Source organism: Portunus trituberculatus, chromosome 41, assembly GCF_017591435.1.
Source record: "Portunus trituberculatus isolate SZX2019 chromosome 41, ASM1759143v1, whole genome shotgun sequence".
Classification (NCBI taxonomy): Eukaryota; Metazoa; Arthropoda; class Malacostraca; order Decapoda; family Portunidae; genus Portunus; species Portunus trituberculatus.
In genome coordinates, this window is record NC_059295.1 from 3,424,811 (window position 1) to 3,449,561 (window position 24,751).

The following is a 24,751-nucleotide window of genomic DNA, read 5'->3' on the forward strand; positions in this document are numbered from 1 at the left end:
TGAGGGTCTTGGACCTGCGGTCATTTTGTGTGTTTTTGTGGGTACATGTCTGGCCGTCACGTCGGTCACAGTTTTTGTCCATTTGTTAAGTGCTTCGTGTATGTCTTCTAGTGTTCCGTGAGATACGTCTTGGTGGTCCCTCATTTGGAGGTCTTCGTCTGCCTCAAAGACGTCCCAGTCTGTTTTGTGCAAGGCATATGAAGTGGGAGTCGGGGTAGTTATTGGGGATGTAGAAACGTCGAGTATAACCGGGATGTGGTCACTGGAAGTCAGTGGTCCTGGTGAGATAGAGTGGAAGAGGTTGTTGTTGTTGTTTGTGAGTATTATGTCAGGGGAAGTCGCTGAAAGTGGTCCGTAGTATGTTGGGAAGAAGGGTCCGATATGTCTCGCCGTGTGGTGTCTTAAGTATTGTATAAGGTCTCGTCCAGTGGTGTTAGTCGTCCTTGTCCCGAGTGTCGGGTGTCTGGCGTTGAGATCACCAGCTATTATAACAGGGGTCTGTCTCCTTAGCAGGCGCATGAAGTCCTGAACACTAGCAAGCTTTCCTCTCCTAGTATTTATACTCGTTGATTGTGGTCCCCTGCAAGATCGTGTCACCCCCTTCTGCGCATGCGCAGAAGATAAATCGATGCCAGACACACGACCCATTTACAGCCTCGCTCAGTGAATACACAGCGATCAGTTGCTTTCCTGAGTTGAAGGGTGGATGTTGCACTTGTGAGAGCTGGCTATTAAAACTATATATGCAGACTGTACTGTACTTTATTTTTCTCCAAAGAATTGTTATGGATGATTTCAATTCGTGAACACTTATTTCATTCTTGTTTTTTTTTTTATTGAAAGTGAATAGACAGCATTTTATCACACATATTTATTCCCCTTGAATAATTGTCTACCCCTCCCCCTCCCTCCCTATCCAGAAGAGGAATCCCTGCCAGACGCATAACACATTTCAGCAGACGAGCAAGGAGCTTGGATGATCACAGTGGTTCTCTTGCTACCGAGTAAGCCACTATCCTTTCGTGATCTCATTGCCAGATCTCATATAATCAGCCTGTACTGTAATTTCATCCTGTCCCAAAGGACCATTATGGATGCTTTCAAGTCGTGAGTACTTATTTTTATTGTTTTTCTTTTATTGGAAGTGCATAAATAGCATTTATCTACCAGTTTTATCCCCGCTCAGGGTGCCACGCGGTGTCCAGCATGTCCTGCCTCTACCCCCGCTTACCATTAAACCGTTTCTATATTTGAACTGCCTTTCAGAGTTTAATAGTTAATCTTATGTTCCCCCTTCCATACATTACTACATTCAGACTATATCAACTTTGTTAATTAAACAAGACTCATTTTAGGGGTACTAGCATCCCCTTGGGGTGCTGGGAAGTGATGCACACACTTCACTGTCTTCTATCCTTTTAATAACAGGACATTAGTAATGGGTGGTGGAGTGCTTAGACACAATAACAGTGGGTGATATGGGCGGAGAAGGTCAGGAAATGCATATCTATCCAGTAAGGGTGATCAGTGTAGATTGCTAAGAGCATGGGACACAACTTTAAAAACAAAATTGCTAAAATTTCGGAGTTTAAAAAGTGTATTCTGATTCTTAAAAACGCTAAACCTATTAGCACGAAAAAAAAAGTTATTATAATAAGAATTTGTAAAAGACAGCTGAAAATGCAATAACAAAATGGTTAGCCATATCTGCAGGTTGAATAGCCCACTTATCATCACCAGACAGTGATCCTAACAGCACGTCTTGCAACCTTCTTGCTACCAAGATAAAAATCCAAACACCTGCTATTGAAATTTTATATTCATTTAGATATTTTGAACTAATCACAACTGTTTTCTTGTGTTTTATTTATTTATTTGATTTTTCTTAACAAACCTAACTGGGCCTAACCTAACCAAATTTATCATGGGGGCTGTGGCCCCCTGAACCCACTATGGATACTTACTTAATATAACAATACTAGGGGCACCAGATGAGGCTCATGTTGTTTATGTAGAGATTGATTGTCTTATTAAGAGTAAAAGTTTTGCAACTCACAAGGTTTCAGTAAGAAATGTAGCGTGGTTGGTGTTAGTCTGGTAGGTTCAAAATAATCACACTGACAGTCTTTGGCCCATGAGAACTGTTGAAGGTGATGCAGTGAGTTGGGGTTTAAGGAGGTAGGACGCCCCACCATTGGAAATTGAAAAGATATTCCTTGATTAGGAATTGGTAACTCTCTGCTTCTCTGGGTGAAGAAAGTCTTCCTGTCAATGTGAGCAGTGGTGTCCCAAAGGCTGTGTTCTGGGTCCTACTTTTTTCCTTATTTACATACATTTCTGTCTTCTCTTGTAAGTACAAAATTTTTGCTGATGATGAAAAAATATACCTACAGACTAATATTATTACTTCCTACTGCACACAGAACTTGCCTTCTATGTGCAGAGAGACATATATATACCTTCTTGTATCCAGAGCTGTATCATGGGGACTAAGTTAAATACTGACAAAACTGTTACTATTAGGTTCTTTATGGCACCGCACCCCATGAAGGACCTGCTTATTACTAGAATAGCCATCTAATTCAGTTCATAGCCTTGGCAACAGATTTGGGATTGTTGGTTGATACCACTGAAATTCCATCAGCATATCTGCAATATTGCCAATAAGGCATCTTGCATTGCCTCAAACCTCCTTAAGAGTTCAGTAAACCGGGACTCCTCATTTATGCTTTCTCTTTACATTACACATATTAATCCTATAATAGAGTTCTGTTCCGTAGTTTGGCACAGGTTATGAGGGAGACCTTTTAATTGTTGGAAGGGATTCAGTGCTGTTGGTCAAAATAAATTATTGGTTACCACAACATTGATTATAGCGGTTGTCTTTCTGCTCTGGATCTGTATTCAGTGCTGGGTAGGCTGCTCCAAGCTGACCTGATAACAGTGTGGAAAATATTTAATTGATGAACACTTATTGCATATACTTATTTCTTTATTCTTACGCCTGATGCCAGGACTTGTGTCCATCCTCTCAAAATATTCTATCCTCATATACATACTGACTTACACGAAAGATTGTTCTCAATTAGAATTATTAATCTCTGGAATTCTCTGCCCTCCGAGGTTGTCCTGGCTCCTGCTTTATCCCAGTTTGAAAGAGTTCTTGCAATTCATCTGGGGGACAGTCTGTTTGAATATTTATTATTCTTTGAAAAATTCTCATAATTGCTTACAACACACATTCCACAGTATTTTGCATCCGCTTGCATTATTGTTATTAAAATTATCTAACTCTACTGTGGCATGTTGGCATGTTTGGAGGTCCTTCCCAGAGGAGCTCATTCTGGTAAGATTCCTGGTAACAATAAATATTATTACAAACAGGAAATAATTACGGTTACGTTTGGTTATGCTGCATAGGTCCTGTTTTTGTTACGTTTGTTAAGTTCATGTCCCTTGAGGGGGACCACAGATGGCACCCTAGCTAGTTAGGTTAGTCAAGTTAATGTGGGCTTTGATGAGTTATTGTTAAATCCAGCACCTTCATTAACTTTTGTTTTTGTATGGCACTGAAACTTTATGGTATTAACTTATGCTTTTAACTTTGAATTGATTTCTTGCTATTTCTGTAATTATTTGTTGATACTTATAAACAATGATTCTCAATATCAATAATTCTCCTACAGGTCCAACGTCTCTGTGGAGAATTATGAAGCCAGCTGCAGGAGGAAATTTGAGGCTGACAATGTCATCTACGAGAGACTAATCTTTCTTCAACAGCAGAAGTTTTGTCAACGGCGACAACAAGTCGGAACGAAGATTCATCCAGAGAAAGGCAGTCACATTCCAGTGGGATGCATCACGTGAGTCTTGTACATTCTTCTTTTACATTTTGCATCTCTACACCACTTTAATGTCACTCCGGCTTGCAGTTGCTCTCACCATGGTCACTGGTCCCTCCTTGTTTTACATGAAACTGTGATAAACCATGCTTAAACAACATTGATGGAAAGTAACATTTTTCCTTGCTGTAATAGTGTTAATTTATTCCATTTGTAGCTGTTGCCAACACTCATTCATCCTCTCATGTTAGTTTTTTTTTTTTTTTTTTTTTTCCAAATGCTTTTTATTTTTTATTATTTTTTTTTTTTTAACTACTGATGTATTCTAAGTATTGATCATGCTACCAATTCATTACTTTTGTAAAGATTATGCTCCTCTTCCACTCATCAACCACTAACAGCCATGGTCACTGGTCCCTCCTTGTTTTACATGAAACTGTGATAAACCATGCTTAAACAACATTGATGGAAAGTAACATTTTTCTTTGCTGTAATAGTGTTAATTTATTCCATTTGTAGCTGTTGCCAACACTCATTCATCCTCTCATGTTAGTTTTTTTTTTTTTTTCCAAATGCTGATACTTTTTTTTTTTTTTTTTTAACTACTGATGTATTCTAAGTATTGATCATGCTACCAATTCATTACTTTTGTAAAGATTGTAAAGATTGTAAAGATTGTAAAGATTCCACTCATCAACCACTAACAGCTAAACCAATGGCTCCCAAACTGTAAGCAATGGCTTCTTGGGGGCAGTGTAACAGAATCCAGGGGATCATAATCTGAGGATATCGTGTGTATAAAAACAATGGAGTTTACTGGGTAGGCAGCCAGTGGGGGTCATTTACATGCATGGAATCAATAAAATTACAGTATTTGCTATAGTGCTTTATATATGGACCTAATGAGTGTAGGACTAGTCATTGTAGTCATGAGTCATGCTTTGCAGTGGGTGGTGGGCCATGGAGAAGTATTTTGTATGAATAGTGGGTAACAACCAGAAAAAGTTTGGAAGCCACTGAGCTAAGCCATTCAACAAAACACTAATGAAATTTTTGAAACACAGATTAAACATACTAACTAAAAATTCAAGTGTCTCAGAGGTGAGTAATGATGGACGTCAGCTGTAATGTATGATTAAATGTTCAAAATTTATGTCTGTCATGAAATAATAGCCAATTGTTATAATACCTAATTAGAAACCCAACAACAGTATGCACTTAAAACTGCTGAAATATGAATGCAAACATTTAAATCATAGATGCAGAACATGCAAAATATGGCCACAACAAACTGGAAAATATATACTATTCTGTACCAGTGATTTATGATGACAGAATTGTTCTACCTCTTCAAGTTCCCCACCATCCACAACCACATTTTCTTTCTAGTTTCTAGTTTTCTTGCTGTTGCTCTCCTCTACTAATACAAGTTGGGCATATAAAATTGTGTACTCATCTCCAATTCCTCAATCCTGATCACCTCTGATGACATCGTCATTAATGCGTAGTGTTTATGTATGCTCGAATGAAATTACCACACTGAAAACTTACATATGTATGCTAATTTACTGACAGATGATTTAATATGCAGTGATTGATATCTATTCAAATTGTTTTGTAAAACAGAGTGACAGCTAACCAGAGCAATTAGTTGATTAAGTTCTGCTCTACCTCTACATACAAATGCAAATTCTGGTTAGGTTTTATTTCATGATGCATTTCTATTTGCAGAGATCTTGTACTTTACTGGAGCGGGTGACAGCAAGCGGCGGTAAGTGATACGCACCATGGAGAAGCTTGCTGACGTGCTGTGGTTTCACCACAGTAGCCCGATTTCAGGTGATAGTGGTGTGCAGGCAACATATAACAGGGTTGCCGCAGTGTACTACTGGAGAAGTATGAGAGAAGATGTCAAACACTACGTAAGTATTATTCATAAAACTATCAGGTTTCTGTAAGCATACACAGCGTATCACTATTTGTAATACAAAATTATGCAGTTTGTTCTGGTCAGGATAATAAAATTGCATTTGCAGTTTGGGAGAGGTGTGTTTTTTCAATAGCATGGAGCCTCCTCTTATCCATCATTGCTCCCTGGTACACTGGCCTGGAGTTATAGTGTACTTGTAAGGGCTACTACTGCCTTGTAGGAATAGGGTCTTTAGGCTAAGGCTAGAAAGAACACTGACATAAAACCACCTGCTACCTTGTAACTTAAGTTTCATGGGTAAAGGTTAGGAGAGGTGATCCTGTGGTGCAGTGGTTAGCACGCTCAACTCACAACTGAGAGATCACAGGTTCTGTCCCTGGGTGGGGCAGTAATTTTTTAAGGCCATTTTTCCCTTAAATCTTAAGACTCTACCCACTCTACAGTGATGGGTACCAGGTATAATTTAGGGATTTGTGACCCATTTCCTGGGTAGGTTAACTTAAATAACCAAAGTTTCACAGTAGGCCCCAGTTGTTGGATTTTGTCCACCACTGGCCCATAGTGTGACGTTTCAGTAGAGGCCATGCACTACATAGCACTTGCTCCTAACTTTACTTTCACCTCTAATTAGAAGGAACACTCTTATATAAAACCACTTGCTGTATTGAAAGTTAATTCAGAGGTTACAAGAGTAAACACTGATACATAAACACCTGCTATTTTGCAAGTTATAGACACGGACTAGGCTCACCATGTATAACTGTGGTTGTCATCAGCAAGGGTATTTGACCATTAAAAGTTTTTTTATTTTATTTATTTCTCTCTCTCTCTCTCTCTCTCTCTCTCTCTCTCTCTCTCTCTCTCTCTCTCTCTCTCTCTATATCTATATATATATATATATATATATATATATATATACATATATATATATATTGTGATGGGCACCGTCTTAATCCCCTTTAATTTATTATTTCATTATATGTGAAGCCTATGGCCACCCATCGCAGGCCCCTCGGGCTGTTCTGCTGAGCAGACGACCCGCCACCCTCTCTTTGTTTCCACCATTTTGTTGTGTCTGTGAGCCTCGCCTCAGTACCGAGTTAGCCTTCAGCGGAGATAGACACCTCTCTCATCGGTCTGGCACAGTGAGAGAGACGCGTGTTGGCTGGGCTTTCGAAGTACTCGCTAGTCATCGGTCTGGGAGTTGTGCCCTCCTGTTGAGTAGCTGGCTTGTTACTCGGTAGACCGTGGCTGTGTAGAACAACGGGCTTGTTGTTCTGAGAAAATGTGGCCGGTTTGGGGTGCATGTCTGGTGCGTTCGTCCCCCTCGTGGTGTGGCGACGCGGAGAGACACGTTACTGTCTCGTCCTGATTGTCGTTTCGTTGGTGGCCGTGGTCACCAGTGTGTTTGGTGGGCGGCTGTGTGCCCTCACCATCTGTTGTATCGTATCAGTAGTATACTGTTTATAGTACCGGCCAGTCTTCAGCGGAGTTAACACGTACGTTCTCGGCACAGGAAGAGACACGTGTGGCTGGACTGTGCTTTACGAGTACTCATTAGTCATTGGTCTGGGAGTTGTGCCCTCCCTTGAGTAGCTGGCTTGCTACTGGGTAGACCGTGACTGTTGGAGCGACGGGCTTGTTGCTCTGGGAGAGGTGTAGTTGGTTTGGCTGCACTTCTGTTTTACGTCCGTCCTGTATTGTGGCGGGAACGCGTGGGAGAGACGCGGCTTTGTCTCGTACTGTTTGTTTTGTTGGTGGCTGTGGTCACCAGTGGGGTTTGGTGGGCGGCTGTGTGCCCCACCATCTTTTGTATAGTTTCAGTAGTAAACTGTATTGTAGTGGTAGTAGCCACGCACACCATTGAAGGCTGAGAGGCTTCATGTCGGCCAGTGGTGCGTAGTTGTCGTCCGCCAGACTTGTCTGCGACGAGTATTTGGACTCTGTATAGCTGGTGTCACCCGTAGGTGGTGTCTGGTCTTGTGTGTACATCACCGGATGTGCTGTACACATCATATATTGCAGTAGTAGTAGGCCAGGGATGTCAGTCTAACAGGTGTTAATAAGCACTTGTTGTAGTAGGATAGTATAGTAATATATACTGCACGTTTTGTCCCAGTCTGTGAACCTTCACAGCCTGGGTGCAAGGCGTACGGAGAGGCATTAATACTTTATAGAGAAGTGGGTGGAATTGTCCTTGTGGGCGGTTTCTCTAGGGGTATTAAGGCCTCGCCCTGTTACACATAACATCTACCATTTATAAATTCTACTTGGTTGGGTACAGGAGGAGAAGGAGTTGCTGAGGAGATTCCCTTACAGTGGGGGAAATTATACACTGTTGGCGACCTTGAAAGAACCTGAGGGTTACGGCGGCTGTGAGTTATAGTAGTGGGGACTCTGTGGAGTGTTTTATAATCCCCACTGTACTGACCGTAACAAAGTTGGCGATTTTGCCAGAATAACAGTCTAGTGAGCTGTAGCAGTTAACCGCAGCCGTGTGGCGTACGTAAACCATAACAGTGGCGACCTCGCCAGGATAAACCAAGTGCTTTTATAGTGGTGTAGTATATTGTGTGGGTATTATTACTTATATTATTTTATTGTTTGTGAAAACGAGTCCTTGTGAGCACCATGGAGAGAGTTACTGGTCTTTTCACCCCACCAGTGGAGGGTGAGGATGCGAGTGTGAGCCGGCGAGACTCACCACGTGGGTATGATGAGTCGGTGGCCGCGCGTGGGGTCAGTGAGGACGCATTTACTACGTGTCATGATAACGCACGTGGCGGTCCCAGTGAAGGTGATGTGGGATATATTAGCCCTGGCAGAAGTATCGGAAGCAGGGAAGGCTCCCGACGATCTAGTCCAGCAAGCAGTATTGCTGATAGTGTCCAGTCAGCTGCCAGACTGGAGGAACTGCGATTGAAGCTGGAAATGAGGAAAATGGAGATAGAAGCAGAAGAGAGGCTAGAGTTGAAGAGATTAGCTGCAGAAGAGAGACGAGAGTCAAACAGACTAGCTGCGGAGGAGAAACGAAAAATTCAGAGACTAGCAGCAGAGCAAGAGGCTAGAGAGGCGGAAGAGAGGGCTAGAGAAGCGGAAGAAAGACGAGAACTTCAGAGACTAGCAGCAGAGCAGGAGGCTAGAGAGGTGGAAGAGAGACGAGAGTTAAACAGACTAGCAGCAGAGAAGGAGGCTAGAGAGATGGAGAGAGAAAGGGCAGATAAAGATAGAGAGTTGGAGTGGGAGAGAACTCGCCATGCAATAAGTACGCCTGGAGTTGTTGGTAGTGTAGGAGGAGGAGGAGAACAGAGTGTTGAGCGTACGTTAGTTCAAAGTCTCCAGCTAGTCCCCGAATTTGATGAGGCTAAGGTGGCTGAATGGTTTGTCCGCTTCGAGAGGAAAGCCAAGGAGTTTGCTTGGTCTCGAGAGAGATGGGTAGGCTTGGTCGCGAATAAACTCAAGGGAAAAGCCTTGGAAGTTTATGATAAAATGTCAGCTGATGATCTGGATGATTATGAGGAGTTTAAGGCTGACATTTTGCGGGCATATGAGCTGCGACCAGAAGCCTATCGCTTGCAATTCAGAGGAAAGAGGAAGCGAGCAAGTGACTCCTACCTCGAGTGTGCTCGTTCACTGGAGCAAGTGTTTGAGAGATGGGTTGCTAGCGAGGGTGTTGACTCTCTCGAGGCTTTGAAGGAGTTAGTAGTTATGGAGCAGTTCATTGATATTGCTGATAAGGAGCTGGTACCTCTGTTGAGGGAGAAGAGGTTTAGGACTTTGAAGGAGGCTGCTACATGGGCTGATGATTATGTGTTGGCCCACCGTCCTGTGCAGCAGCCTGGGAGTTGGAGTCGTAAGGAAGGTGGTCCTAAGGGAGGCCCAGGGAGTGGTGGCAGTTCTTCCTCGGGCTCTCCAGGCCACTTTAGGCGATATACTGGATTCGGCAGTAAGATGGGTTTGGGAAAGCCCCAGGCCCCCACCCCTCCTTCTTCTGCGAAGGATGGGACGGCGGGGAAGGCGGCCCCTAGAACGCCCAAGTATGATTACCAGCCTACGTGCTATCACTGCCGAGGGAAAGGGCATTTTAAGTTCAATTGCCCAAAATTAGTAACAGCTGAAACTCCAAAGTCCTCGCAGAAACCAGTTGCCTTGTTGGTGTGGCCAGATAAAGTTTGTGGTGATGAGTTGACTGCTCCTTCAGGCTTTAGAAGTGAGAAGGCACGGCGTGTGCCTGAGTTGTGTTTGGAGGAGGAGAGCAGGTTGGCCCACCTGTCCCTCCCCCTGTTGCCTCGCCCGCTGTTGGTAAGGATAGTGAGCTTGACTGGTGCCGTCCTTTCCTGTGTGGAGGCACTGTTGAGATTGATGGCACCAAGTATCCCATCACTGTACTGCGTGATACGGGAGCACAGCAGTCAGTGTGCCGAAATGTCACTGGGAAGAAGGTGACATCTAGTAAGGCAGTGTTGTGTCGTGGACTTAACACTGTGGAGGAGTTCGTGACGGCTGAGGTGACGCTGTCATGTCCTCTTGTCACTGCTACGGCGCAGGTAGCAGTGGCAGACGAACTGCCAGTCGCAGGAGTGGACTTCCTGCTTGGGAATGATTTGGCTGGTGGTCGTGTATGGATCCCAACCTCTGATGAGGATGAGGTTGCTGAAGAGTCTGGGCCAGTGGTGCAAGACTCTGTAAATGTTGTTACCCGCTCTCAGGCCCGCCGGGCTGAGAGAGAGCCTGTTACTACCCAGGAGGTTGCTAGCAGCCAGGTGGGATTGACTCCAGATGGGAGTAGCAGTGCTGATGTGGTGGAGCCAGTGTTGGGCTCACCATTGAGTTCTGGTGTAGAGGCTGACGGTGACGGCGTAGAGTCACTTGTTAATGCACCGGACTCGGCTTTGGGAGTTGTTGCTGAGAGTGAGGACGGAGTGTTGGGTGTAGCTGAGTTGTTTGATGGTTATCCTCACTCTGCAGAGCACTCCGGAGGGAGCACTCGTGCTGAGTTGCTTCCTGGTGTGGAGGCTGAGGGCTCTGATGTTCAGCACAGGCCCCAGCATGATAAGTCAGGCAGTTTGTTGGAAGTTGGCGCCCAGGGTGGGAGACTTCCAGTTCTGCGGGGGAGTTGGAAGTTTCTCCCCTGTGGAGCATCGTGGAGGCAGGGAGCGAGCTGTTCCCTTGCCTGGTGACTGCCTGGCTGGTGGTGATGATCCTTCTGAGGACTCACCGGATCACATGGCAGGAGCGGAGCAGCCTGGGCCAGCTCTCCGTCCTCGATGCCGTGTGGGACGTAGGGTTGCAGCGTTGCCTCAACCCCATGACCCTATAGTCCCCCTTTCTCTTACCCAGCTAGAGCCTGCAGAGCTCATTCGTAGGCAGCAGGAGGACCCGGCGTTGGCCTCCTTCTTTGCTCGAGTGGGTGAGGGAAGTGAGGAGTTGGAGGGCAGGGAGGAGTTTGTCTTGCATCAAGGGGTGTTGTGTCGTAGATGGCAGGAGAGTGACGGTGGTGAACTACTGCAAGTAGTTGTGCCGCAGAAGCTGCGGGAGGCACTTGTGCTGTTGGCACATGACGGGCCCATGGCTGGACACCTGGGCATCCGAAAGACCGTCGCTCGCCTGCGTCGCAATTTTTGGTGGCCCAGCATGTCTGGAGAAGTAGCCACGATTCTTAAGTGCTGTCACACTTGTCAAGTGGTGGGCAAGCCTAATCAGGCACCCCCTGTGGCGCCACTCCACCCTATCTATCCCTGCTGTTGATCCTCCCTTCACGAGGGTTTTTATTTATATAGTAGGTCCTCTGCCTACTACCATGGCTGGTCACAAGTATTTGTTGACCATAATGGATGTTACCGCGCGGTACCCTGAAGCAATTCCCCTGAGAAGCACTCACTCTTAAGGTGGTGCTGAAGGCTTTGCTGACCCTTTTTACACACTTTGGATTGCCAGCAGAGCTGCAGTCCGATTAGGGGACCAACTTTACTTCAAAGTTGTTTAAGGATACGATGACTGCGTGGGGGATCAAGCATATTGTGTCCAGTGCTTATCATCCGCAGTCTCAGGGAGCCCTGAGAGACATCATCAAACTCTCAAGACCATGCTCAAGAGTTTCTGCATGGAGAGAGATAAGGATTGGGACGAGGGTGTCCCTTTGTCTTATTTGCGGTGAGAGAAGCGCCCACTGAGTCCTTGGGTTTCTCACCCAATCAGCTAGTGTTTGGACACCGAGTGCGTGGACCGCTCGACGTTGTTCGGGAGGCTTGGTGTCAGCCGTCGCCTGAGCGCCCTGTCTCACTGCTTAAGAGCCTCATGAGCAGTCGAGAAAGATTAGCCAAGGCATTAGAGGTGGCGCAGGCCCACCTGTGTAAGGCCCAGCAGAGTATGAAGGGGTATTATGACCGAAGGGCCGAGTATCGGAGTTTTGCCCCTGGAGATGAAGTGCTTGTGCTGTTACCACTTCAGGGCCAGCCGCTTGCTGCCCGCTATAGTGGCCCCTATGTTATAGAGAAGAAGGTAGGTGACCTCGACTACCTGGTGGTCACTCCTGACCGGCGCAAGAGGGCTCAGCTGTGTCACGTTAACATGCTGAAGCCCTATTTTCGTTCTACTAGCCAGAAGGGCTCTTTTAGTTCTGCCGTGCAAGAGGCATCTTCAGTTTTATTTTTCTGCCGGGAGGGAGAGGCTCCAGAAGTTATTGGGCCTGAACCTGTTGTTCCTACAGGGCAGTGGGAACGGAATAGCCTCCATCTATTGAAAGAGAAGGTTGAACATTTAGGGATCAGCAAGATGAGTTGCTTCGGCGGCTGAGGAAGTACTCTTCAGTGTTTAGCAGTGTCCCTGGCAGGACATAGTTGATAGAACACGATATTGATGTTGGGAACGAAAAGCCTGTCAAATGGTACAATGTCATATGTAAGATAAATAAGAGGAGCAGACAATGTTGTGGCCAATTGTCTTTCCCGGGCCATTCCCTTTAATCAGTTCCATGCCTTTTAAAAAAAATTTGTAAATGTTTTGTTTCCAAAATTTTTTCTTTTAAGGGAGAGCGTGTGATGGGCACCGTCTTAATCCTCTTTAATTTATTATTTCATTATATGTGAAGCCTATGGCCACCCATCGCGGGCCCCTCGGGCTGTTCTGCTGAGCAGACGACCCGCCACCCTCTCTTTGTTTCCACCATTTTGTTGTGTCTGCGAGCCTCGCCTCAGTACCAGTAGCCTTCAGCGGAGATAGACACACTCTCGTCGGTCTGGCACAGTGTTAGAGAGATTCGTGTTGCTGGGCTTTCTTGTTACTCGCTAGTCATTGGTCTGGGAGTTGTGCCCTCCTGTTGAGTAGCTGGCTTGTTACTCGGTAGACCGTGGCTGTGTAGAACAACGGGCTTGTTGTTCTGAGAAAGTGTGGCCGGTTGGGCTGCATTTCTGTGCGTTCGTCCACTCGTGGTGTGGCGACGCGGAGAGACACGTTTGTCTCGTCCTGTTGTGTTTGTTGGTGGCCGTGGTCACCAGTGTGTTTGGTGGGCGGCTGTGTGCCCCACCATCTGTTGTGTCGTATCAGTAGTATACTGTTTATAGTACCGGCCAGTCTTCAGCGGAGTTAACACGTACGTTCTCGGCACAGGAAGAGACACGTGTGGCTGGACTGTGCTTTACAAGTACTCATTAGTCATTGGTCTGGGAGTTGTGCCCTCCCTTGAGTAGCTGGCTTGCTACTGGGTAGACCGTGACTGTTGGAGCAACGGGCTTGTTGCTCTGGGAGAGGTGTAGTGGTTTGGCTGCATTTCTGTTGTGCGTCCGTCCTCGGTGTGGCGACGCGGAGAGACACGCATTGTCTCGTCCTGTTTGTTTTGTTGGTGGCCGTGGTCACCAGTGTGTTTGGTGGGCGGCTGTGTGCCCCACCATCTTTTGTATAGTTTCAGTAGTATACTGTATTGTAGTGGTAGTAGCCACGCACACTATTGAATGCTGAGAGGCTTCATGTCGGCCAGTGGTGAGTAGTTGTCGTCCGCCAGACTTGGCTGCGACGAGTATTTGGACTCAGTGTATAGCTGGTGTCACCCGTAGGTGGTGTCTGGGCTTGTGTGTACATCACCGGATGTGCTGTACACATCATATATTGCAGTAGTAGTAGGCCAGGGATGTCAGTCTGACAGGTGTTAGGAAGCACCTGTTGTAGTAGGATAGTATAGTAATATATACTGCACGTTTTGTCCCAGTCTGTGAACCCTCACAGCCTGGGTGCAAGGCGTGTGGAGAGGCATTAATACTTCATAGAGAAGTGGGTGGAATTGTCCTTGTGGGCGGTTTCTCTAGGGGGTATTAAGGCCTCGCCCTGTTACACATAACATCTACCATTTATAAATTCTACTTGGTTGGGTACAGGAGGAGAAGGAGTTGCTGAGGAGATTCCCTTACAGTGGGGGAAATTATACACTGTTGGCGACCTTGAAAGAACCTGAGGGTTACGGCGGCTGTGAGTTATAGTAGTGGGGACTCTGTGGAGTGTTTTATAATCCCCACTGTACTGATCGTAACAAAGTTGGCGATTTTGCCAGAATAACAGTCTAGTGAGCTGTAGCAGCTAACCGCAGCCGTGTGGCGTACGTAAATATATATATATATATATATATATATATATATATATATATATATATATATATATATATATATATATATATATATATATATATATATATATATATATATATATATATATATATATATATATATATATATCTATTTATAACCACACCAAATTACTAGATACAGCAAACAGCATTGCTGCACTGTAGCCACTCACCGAGATATGAAAGGGCGAAATATATGTCAGCACTGTGGTCGCCACTAGTCATATAATGCTCCATCATAAATCTGCTTGTTCAGTACACAACGATAAGGTTTACTGCTTGTTCAGCTCATTAGCTATGGACACACCATTGGTAGGCGGTAATGCACGTCATATTTAGAAAACCCAGCGATTGGCCTGTTACTTCCGATTGACGTCATATCTATGTTAATGACGTTCACACTTAGAGTTCAACAGTGGAATCTCATCAATCAGGAGATCAGACAACAACCAGCTCCCGTTCTGTTCTGACGTTGCCCTGTTACAAGAAAATAGTTTTAGCCGTACTGTCATGAAAGGGAGATCGCACTTGACGGTGACACTGAAGGTGAGTGAAAGATGTGTGAGTAAGAGAGTTAATTTATCGTGGTCGGGTGTTAACATGTTGTTACCCACTTGAAAAATGTATTTTGTTAAACAAAAGACTATAGGAAAACCCATCTTTATTCACTCGAAGACAAATAATAATAATAAGGATGATTAACTATATTCTACAGTGGATTTGTTGGGGTCAACAGTGAGAATTAAGAGTGACTAATCATCAACTCTGCTAATTAATGATACCCTATTAATTTTACAAATCGTGTCATCAATAAGCTGTCAACAGCCACCGTTGCAAGCGAGCTATTGGACATACAAAAGCTATTATAGGCATCCCCACAGCAAGTAATACTGTATCCATCAGTTTCATTTTGTAGGTAAGTAATTAATTATAAATTTTACATTGAATATTGATTATGCTCTAATATGATCAGCATGGTAATTGTAATGTTCTGGCTTCAGATACACCAGTCACATAAGGAAGAGAAACCATGCACATGTCCGTGTCACTTGTTGGTCACAGTCAACTTCCCAACAATTTGGGAGTGAGGGGAGCGGAGGTTAGAACATTTAGAGGTCCTGGAGGTAAAGCTTATAATTTTTGGAATGATGAGCGTATGTGCTCTGTACTGAATTGGGAACATGACCTGTGTATTTTATGGATAGGGTCTAATGCCATAGATGATGATTCTGAAGTGCAAGAAATAGTAGACAATATAGTGTCCATCAGGGACTCCATAGTTGAAAACTGTGGAGCTGATGTAATCGTAGTTCTGGTGGAACCACGATACTACCCAGATGATTAACCTGTGTCTGACCGGTATCGTCATATTCAAAGGGGCATAAATCGTAAACTAAAGAGAGAATTGTCAAATGATAGTTTCATTCAGTTCAACATGCCTGTATATGAAGAGCTGTTGAGCTCAGATGGGGTACATTGGACTTATGAAGGGAAGCAGATGATTAAAAAGAAACTCAGAAATGTCATTCGGAGATACTTGAACTGAGACGATAGCTAGTAAATACCTGAAAAGACTCCTGCTACATTAAAGGGTTAAGTAAAAGGGAAAGTGTGGTTTAAAACCAACTGTTGTCTAGCAGGTTATGTGTATTTAGATATTAAATATATGTATAAGATATGAAATATATGTATAAGATATGAAATATATGTATAAGATATGAAATATATGTATAAGATATGAAATATATGTATAAGATATAAAATATATGTATAAGTAATATGCAATCTTAAAATTTAAGAAAGAAAAGAATACATGATATATGTATGTATATATCTATATCTTTGTCACTACAATTTTGTTAAGTGTTAACAAATATTAATTAATTAGTATAGATATTTCAAAACTATCAGAAAAAAACTGCGTGATTTATGTATCTTTATATTCGTCACCGTGCACAGTTTTATTGTGTCAACAAATATTAATTATTTGATATTCAGGAAATATATGTAGGCAATATGAATTTCAACTAAAATGAAAAAAAAAAAAATACATATATGATTTACGTCTATTATACCTTTGTCACCACAATTTTTTTGAGTGCAAACGAATGCTATTTACTTGATATTGTGAAAAAAATATATGTAAGTAATATGCATGTAAACTATAAGAAACATCAGGAAAAAAAAACAAGGTAAATAAAGTGCTATTACTCCAATTTTTACATTATCTATCCCACTTTCTGAATAACTTTAAATTGAAAGATTTCGTTACAATACTGTGTCCTAGAGAGAGAGAGAGAGAGAGAGAGTTATCTATACGTGCATCATCCTGTTTTTATCAATATATGAATTAATTTTGACACATTTTGAAGTCACCACAAGGCTAATGAAAGCACACAGCTTTTTTTTTTTTTTTTGTTTCCTTGTGAAAGATTCCCTAGACTTCCCTATAAGGGTCTGGGCTCAGCCCACCAATGTTTTCAGTCCCAAGAAACACCCCTGGAGAGAGAACAAGAGAAAATATAGGATGAAAATGCTTTTATTTTTGTCTCGCTTTATTATCAAGAGAACGGGCATCATCAGAGAAAACGGATGTAAACAGAGAGAGAGAGAGAGAGAGACCTCTCAAGGCTACACATCCAAGCGCTCTGCTCTCCATGGTTATTTGAGGCATACTGCCGGTGCGTACGATATTTTTCCCTGGGTGGCACATGCGCAGTAAGGGGGTGACACGATCTTGCAGGGGACCACAATCTGCGTCCTACACCGGCCACCAGCAAGCAACCAGGCCTAAAGCAGAGAGGGGAGAGAGAGAGAGAGAGAGCGCACGGGCAGAGACAATGGGCTATGCCATTCGCTTACCTCTGAGCCAATCACTGTTGCTTTATCCACGTACATGGCCATGCACATCCGGTGCCCACTTCCTTTCTCTCTCTCAATACCACCTCACTCCAACAAGTAACTACCACCCCCCCATACGCCGCTGTAACAATAAACAGTAAATCTTCGCTATAACGAACCAATTGGGGGGGGGAAAGGCCTAACGTTATAATCGAAAGTTCTTTGTATCCAAGGGTCGGTTATCCATCTTTTATAACGACCTAAATTCGCTATATCAGATAAGTTGTTCGGTCATGCGTCAAGCCAGTCAATGCCGCCAAGCCTAGGAGTATTTTGTTTACATTCCCGAATTCCACACATCCACAAGAATAAACTGTATTTGCAGCGAGCTGAGCGGAGCTGCGGGGCCACGAGGCTGTGTGACGTTAAGGCTGGGTTCACATAGAACTATACGGGATACGGTATATGATATTTGCTATTCGGTATACGCTATACGCTATACTCTATACGGGCATGGCGGGTCACATAGGCCCATGCCTGCTGTCGTTGATCCTTGTCTTTATAACCATCATGTAGTGGATCCCACAGCAGAGCCATCTGTCTAACTTTTTCTATTACCATGTACTTGTACTCATCCATGGTATTCTGTTGAAGAAAATCATTTGGTTGATAAAGTATGATAAGATGTAGGGGAGACTTAAGTTAGGTGAGCTACCACCCTCTCATTTGAAATAGAGAAAACTAAAAGAAATGCAAATACCATCATTCATTATCATTTATGTTATTTTTTTTTCATTTAGTCATCAGGACTTGAATGCATGCCAATATGCTTATGTTTCCTACCTGAATTTAATTTCTAAAAAATAAAACGCATTCCGTTTCGAAATAAATTATTGAAATTCAAATTTAAACTTGTATTTTTTTTACCATAAACTCTACCAAGTGAGAAAAGGCAGGGTTGGATCAAATACTGACTTTTTATAATTGAAATATATACAAATACAAATACTTTCGTTTGGGCTTCCAAAAATTAATATGACGGCATGTGCTTCGAAATTCCGATGAAATGAGTCGCAACAATCCTTGTGTTTGTAACTTACCTTGCAAAAAATACAAGCTGCCACAACTAAACATGAAGGTATCTGGTGGTATACGGTGCACGAAATTCGAACAAGCGCGATTCTCGCTATACTATACTATACGCAGCTATACGGTATTTCGTTTAGTGCCCTCCTATATGACGCGGTATTAGGCAAATCACCCTGTTCGATTCCAGCTATACACGTGCCCCCGAAAACGTGCACCGTATACCCGTATAGTATAGTTCTATGTGAACCCAGTCTAACCGCTCCTCATGCGCAGAACCGAATTCGCTATATCAGAGGATAGTTCGGCAAGAATAATGCAGTCGTTATATCCTAAAAATCCTTATACAGAGGTTCGGTATAATGAGGGTTTACTGTATATATATATATATATATATATATATATATATATATATATATATATATATATATATATATATATATATTGTTAGGGCCCCAGAGTATTTCTCCTTAAACGCCTGTCGCACCTGGGTTAGGTACATTAACTTCTGCAACATTCGCGGTCTTAGATCTAATTTTCAATCTGTGGAACACCACCTCTCCTCTACTAAACCTCATCTTCTTTTCCTCACCGAAACACAGCTGTCTGAGGCAACTGACAGTAGCCCCTTCTCTGTTCCCTCCTACCTTCTCTATTCTCATTTTCATTCTAAAGCTGGATGTTGCGTCTATGTACGCAACGACTTAACTTGCTCTCGTGCCCACGCTCTTGAGTCTTCCGAATTTTCCATCATCTGGCTACGACTTAACAGTCACTCTCAAACTAAATTAATCTGTGCTGTTTATCTCTCCCCTAACTCTTCTGACTATAGTAATTTCTTCGACTACTTAACTTCTAAAGTGGAGCACATTCTGTCCCTCTACCCTTTTGCTGAGATTTCCATTCTTGGAGATTTCAATGTTCACCACCAGCTTTGGCTTTCCTCTCCCTTCACTGACCACCCTGGTGAACTAGCCTTCAACTTTGCTATCCTCCATGACCTAGAGCAACTGGTGCAACACCCTACTCGTATTCCTGACCGTCTTGGAGACACGCCCAACATTCTTGATCTCTTCCTCACCTCTAACCCTTCTGCTTATGCTGTCACCCTTTCATCTCCGTTGGGCTCCTCCGATCACAATCTCATTTCTGTATCTTGTCCTATTTTTCCAATCCCTCCGCAGGATCCCCAAAGCGAAGGTGCCTCTGGCGTTTTGCCTCTGCCAGTTGGGGGACCTGAGGAGGTATTATGCTGATTTTCCTGGAATGATTATTGCTTCCGTGTCAGAGACCCATCTCTTTGTGCTGAACGCATAACAGAGGTGTTAGTATCTGGCATGGAGGCGTACATTCCTCATTCTTTTCTCAACCTAAACCTTCTAAACCTTGGTTTAACTCAGCCTGTTCTCGTGCTATACATGATAGAGAGGTTGCCCACAAAAGGTACTTGAGCCTTCCATCTCCTGAATCTCATGCACTTTATATCTCTGCCCGGAATCATGCCAAGTCTGTTCTTCAACTTGCCAAACACTCTTTCATAAATAGGAAATGTCAAAATCTTTCAAACTCAAACTCTCCTCGTGACTTCTGGCATCTAGCCAAAAACATCTCAAATAACTTCACTTCTTCATCTTTCCCTCCTTTATTTCATCCTGATGGCACCACTGCCATCTCTTCTGTCTCTAAAGCTGAACTCTTTTCTCAAACCTTTGCTCACAACTCCACCTTGGACGATTCTGGGCTTGTCCTCCTCTCCTCCTCCCTCTGACTATTTCATGTCTACAATCAAAATTCTTCGTAATGATGTTTTCCATGCCCTTGCTGGCCTAAACCCTCGGAAGGCTTATGGACCTGATGGGGTCCCTCCTATTGTTCTCAAAAACTGTGCTTCTGTGCTTGCACCTTGCCTGGCCAAACTCTTCCAACTTTGTCTATCGACTTCTACCTTTCCTTCCTGCTGGAAGTTCGCCTACATTCAGCCTGTTCCTAAAAGGGTGACCGTTCTAACCCCTCAAACTACCGTCCTATAGCTTTAATCTCTTGCTTGTCTAAAGTTTTTGAATCTATCCTGAATAGGAAGATTCTCAAACATCTGTCACTTCACAATCTTCTGTCTGATCGCCAGTATGGCTTCCATCAAGGTCGCTCTACTGGTGATCTTCTGGCTTTCCTTACTGAGTCTTGGTCATCCTCTTTTAGAGATTTCGGTGAAACTTTTGCTGTTGCGTTAGACATATCAAAAGCTTTTGATAGAGTCTGGCATAAAGCTTTGATTTCAAAACTGCCCTCCTACGGCTTCTATCCTTCTCTCTGCAACTTTATCTCTTGTTTCCTTTCCGACCGCTCTATTGCTGCTGTGGTAGACGGCTACTGTTCTTCTCCTAAACCTATTAATAGTGGTGTTCCTCAGGGTTCTGTCCTGTCACCCACTCTCTTTCTATTATTCATTAATGACCTTCTTAACCAAACTTCTTGCCCTATCCACTCCTACGCTGATGATACCACCCTACATCTTTCCACGTTCTTTCAGAGACGTCCAACCCTTCAGGAAATTAACAGATCACGCGGGGACGCCACGGAACGCCTGACTTCCGATCTTTCTAAAATTTCCGATTGGGGCAGAGAAAATCTAGTAGTTTTCAATGCCTCAAAACTCAATTCCTCCATCTATCAACTCGACACAACCTTCCAGACAACTATCCCTCTTCTTCAATGACACTCAACTGTCTCCTCTTCCACAATGAATATCCTCGGTCTGTCCTTTGCTCATAATCTTAACTGGAAACTTCACATCTCATCTCTTGCTAAAACAGCTTCTATGAAATTAGGTGTTCTGAGGCGTCTCCGCCAGTTTTTCTCGCCCCTCCAACTGCTTACTCTGTATAAGGGCCTTATCCGTCCCTGTATGGAGTACTCTTCGCATGTTTGGGGGGTTCCAGTCACACAGCTTTGCTTGATAGGGTGGAATCGAAAGCTCTTCGTCTCATCAACTCCCTCCTCTGACTAACTGTCTTCAGTCTCTTTCTCACCGCCGAAATGTTGCATCCCTTTCTATATTTTATCGCTATTTTCATGGTAACTGTTCTACTGATCTTGCTAACTGCATGCCTCCCCTCCTCCTGCGGCCACGCTGCACAAGGCTTTCTTCTTCCTCTCATCCCTATTCTGTCCAACTCTCTAATGCAAGAGTTAACCAGTACGCTCAATCATTCATCCCTTTCACTGGTAAACTCTGGAACTCTCTCCCTGCATCTGTATTTCCGAATTCCTACAACTTGTCTTCTTTTAAGAGGGAGGTATCGAGGCATTTGCTCCCCTAATTCTGGCTGACAGTTTTGGCACTTTTTGTACTCTTTGGAGAGCCAGCGCTCAAGTGGGCTTTTTTCTAACTTTTTTTTTTTTTGCCCTTGGCTGGCCCTCTTCCCTAGGTAAAAAAAAAAAAAGAAACCCTGAAGGGAGGGGGTAAAAGTTGGTGTCTTGTGGTTGGGGGGTGAAGAAAGCATGAGATGTGACGTAACGCCGTCCTGCTCGCCACGTAATTGGCTGGATCGTCCGCCTCTGCTGCGTTGGCCTCTGATTGGCCACAGCCGACGCGCTGTTGCCCCTGGCCATATAAAAAGAGCTGTGACAATATTGCGGAAGCTTATGTCCTTCCAACTGCCACGAGCCTTGTGTTGCTTACGCACTGAGGAAGTACTGCCTTCTCACTGTATAACCCTTCGCCCGTGACATTACAGCTGTGTTTGTAATTGTTACTCAAAAGTGAAAGGAAGAAACTTTACTTGTGTTTCCCTGTGCATGTATGAGTGTGTGCCTGAGCTGTACGTGCCTGTAGCGTGTCTGTGCGAGAATCTGCGCTGTCGGCTCTCCGGGCCTCGCCACACTGCCAGCTGCCGAACCTACGAGAAATGCTCAGGGTAAGCCGTTTGTGCCAACCTGCTGAAACACAGGTAAGACAGTGACTAAACAGTGCACAGGACAACGACACACCCCTATAGCTTTCGTAACACTGGTGTCAGGATTAGTGGGATATTTAGTGGCCGGTCAAGTGTTGCCGGGACCATGGAGGAACAAGGTGCTGATGGCGGTCGCGAAGACCGCATATTGAACCTGTTGCTTGCCCTGCAGCAAAGTGTAGAAAAACAGGCAGAGGCACAGCGAGAACAAGCACAGGCACAGTGTGAACTGCAGGACAGTGTGGCTGAACAGGCTTGGGCACAGGCATGACGAGCTGAGGAACAGACGTAGGCTTTGTCTCAGTACGTGGACAAGTGGGCACAAAAACTGAACGAGTAGCGGGGTGAAATAGTGGCAGTGAAGAAGGAAACAGAACAGTATGTGCGGGAACAGTGCGAACTGCTGTCAGAGACAGTCACCAGACAGCTTAATCCCGTGAAAATAGGCAGTGAGAACCGTGTGGAGGAGGCAGCAAAGCAAGTCGCTAATCTGCGGGAGGAAGTGGCTGAACTGCATGCCACCGTGGAGCAGTAGGCCGAGCAAGTCACCGACGGCGCCGAGCATGACCTCGGGGCCATCTGTGGTCAAAGAGACACCCTGTCAGAGCCTGGAGGCTTCAAGCACTGCGACGCAGCATTGGGAGGTATGCCAGAGCCCCGGTTGCTGTGTGCCGCCCCAGCCAGGCTGTCCACATCGCCCCGCACGTCGCCGCCACCCATTCCGCCATGCACGCCTCCTGTACTCCTGTCCCCCCGCGGTGCCCGACAGCCAAGCATCTCCCACGGCGCTGGACCGAGCAGATGGAGGAAACCAGCAGAGTTCAGTGGGGACGTGGCCTGGGAGGCTTACCAGCGCCAGTTTGAGTGCGTGGCGCGAGGACAAGGCTGGGATGACACCGAGAAGGCGTATCAGCTCATAGCCAGCCTCCGTGGACCAGCGAGTCAAGTGCTGGCCCAGCTGACGAACGCCTAGTGTTCGTCATACCAGAGACTGGTTGAGGCGTTACAGCAGCGGTTCGGTGTGACGCTTCAGGTTGAGGTGTATCGGACTCAGCTTAAGGAGCGGGCCAGGCGCCAAGGGGAGCCACTCCCGCGGCTGGCACAGGACTTGGAGGCGCTGGTGCGGCGCGCTTATCCCGGGGCACCAGAGAGCATGGTCCCGGTGCTCGCACGCGACCACTCCATCGATGCGCTTGGAGATCAGCAGCTCCAGATATATGTGAAACAGGCGCACGAGATGAGTGTGCAGGGCGCCCTCTCAAAGGCCTTGGAATTTGAGGCTTTCCTACGATGCACTGCAAAGCTGGCCATGCATGCTCTCTCTGCACCCCGAGGCTCCACCCGTCACCTCCTTGCCCGCCGCTTATCGGACGGCACAGCAGGAGGCTACAGGTTACATGCCCAGTCGTCTGATGTTCAGCCGTGAGATGCGCCTGCCCCTAGATTTCACGACCGGGCGGCCGCCAGGGGAGGAGTTGCCTGCTTCGACACCCAAGTATGTGGTGGCCCTGCACAAGAGAATGACAGTGACCCAGCAGCGTGTGACGCAGAACTTGCGGTTGGCGGGACAGGCTATGTCTCGTCAGTACCCGCGGCGGTAGGGGTGGGCAAGAATCGCTATTTTGGGAATCGCCGATTCCGATTCCAGAGGCTGTTGGAATCGCTGGAATCGATTCCACCACTCTGCCAGCAGAGCCTGCCTCCCGGGCGGCGTGAGGTGCGGGACAGTGGCAGTGCGTCATGTCATACAGCATTTCTCCCCTCCTCCCTGCGTCCTCGATACCGGAATCGTTTCATGGCCTTCACGATTCCACCACTGCCAGCAGAGCCTGCTTCCCGGGCGGCGTGGGGCGCGGGACAGTGGCAGTGCGTCATGTCATACAGCATTTCTCCCCTCCTCCCTGCGTCCTCGATAACGGAATCGTTTCATGGCCTTCACTTCACGATTCCGGAATCGATTCCACCACTCTGCCATGGTGAAGCGCGACACAGGTTCCCCCCCTGAGAGCATTAGCTAGACTGATTACCCTGGTTTACCCCAGTGTTGCCACGCTTCCATGACTAATTTTCCCTACAGCCAAGGTGATTTTCCCCTACATTACCCTACGCTCACAAATCGTGATTATATACTGAAATAAAGACTACACATGCAAAAAAGAAAAAAAATGTTTACTTACATGCTTAGCAGGTTGATGATGATTATGAAGATTCTTGTGCTTCAACGAACATAGCATTTTCATCTTTATCCGAGTATTTTGAGAAGTACCTTGTTCTTGCACTTGAATACCGCTTACACAGAGAAGGGTCAGGGCAAAATTTGATAGAAATCTCTCGTATGTTTTAATTATTGATTCCAGTGTCTTAGTCGATAACTTATTTCTAAGTTTTGATTTGTTGTTAAGTTTCGAGAATGTTCTTTCAACTTCTGCTGTACTTTGGGGTAATGCTGTTACTCTCAGCATGAAGGTTGATAGTTGTTCAT

At 45.0% G+C, this 24,751-nt stretch overlaps 1 protein-coding gene across 2 annotated transcripts in view; it reads left to right on the forward strand.

The window, feature by feature from the left end:
- The window catches only part of LOC123517186 (protein abrupt-like), a 146,586-nt gene extending 129,984 nt beyond the window's left edge, over positions 1 to 16,602 (forward strand). The window contains exons 6-9 of one of the 2 annotated variants that reach the window (XM_045277186.1): positions 921 to 1,107; positions 3,687 to 3,863; positions 5,574 to 5,764; positions 15,388 to 16,602. The gene's annotated coding sequence lies outside the window, so the exon portion shown is untranslated. The remainder of the gene's footprint in view (positions 1 to 920; positions 1,108 to 3,686; positions 3,864 to 5,573; positions 5,765 to 15,387) is intronic. The other variant, XM_045277187.1, reaches the window with a different exon arrangement.
- The last annotated feature ends 8,149 nt before the right edge of the window (positions 16,603 to 24,751 follow it).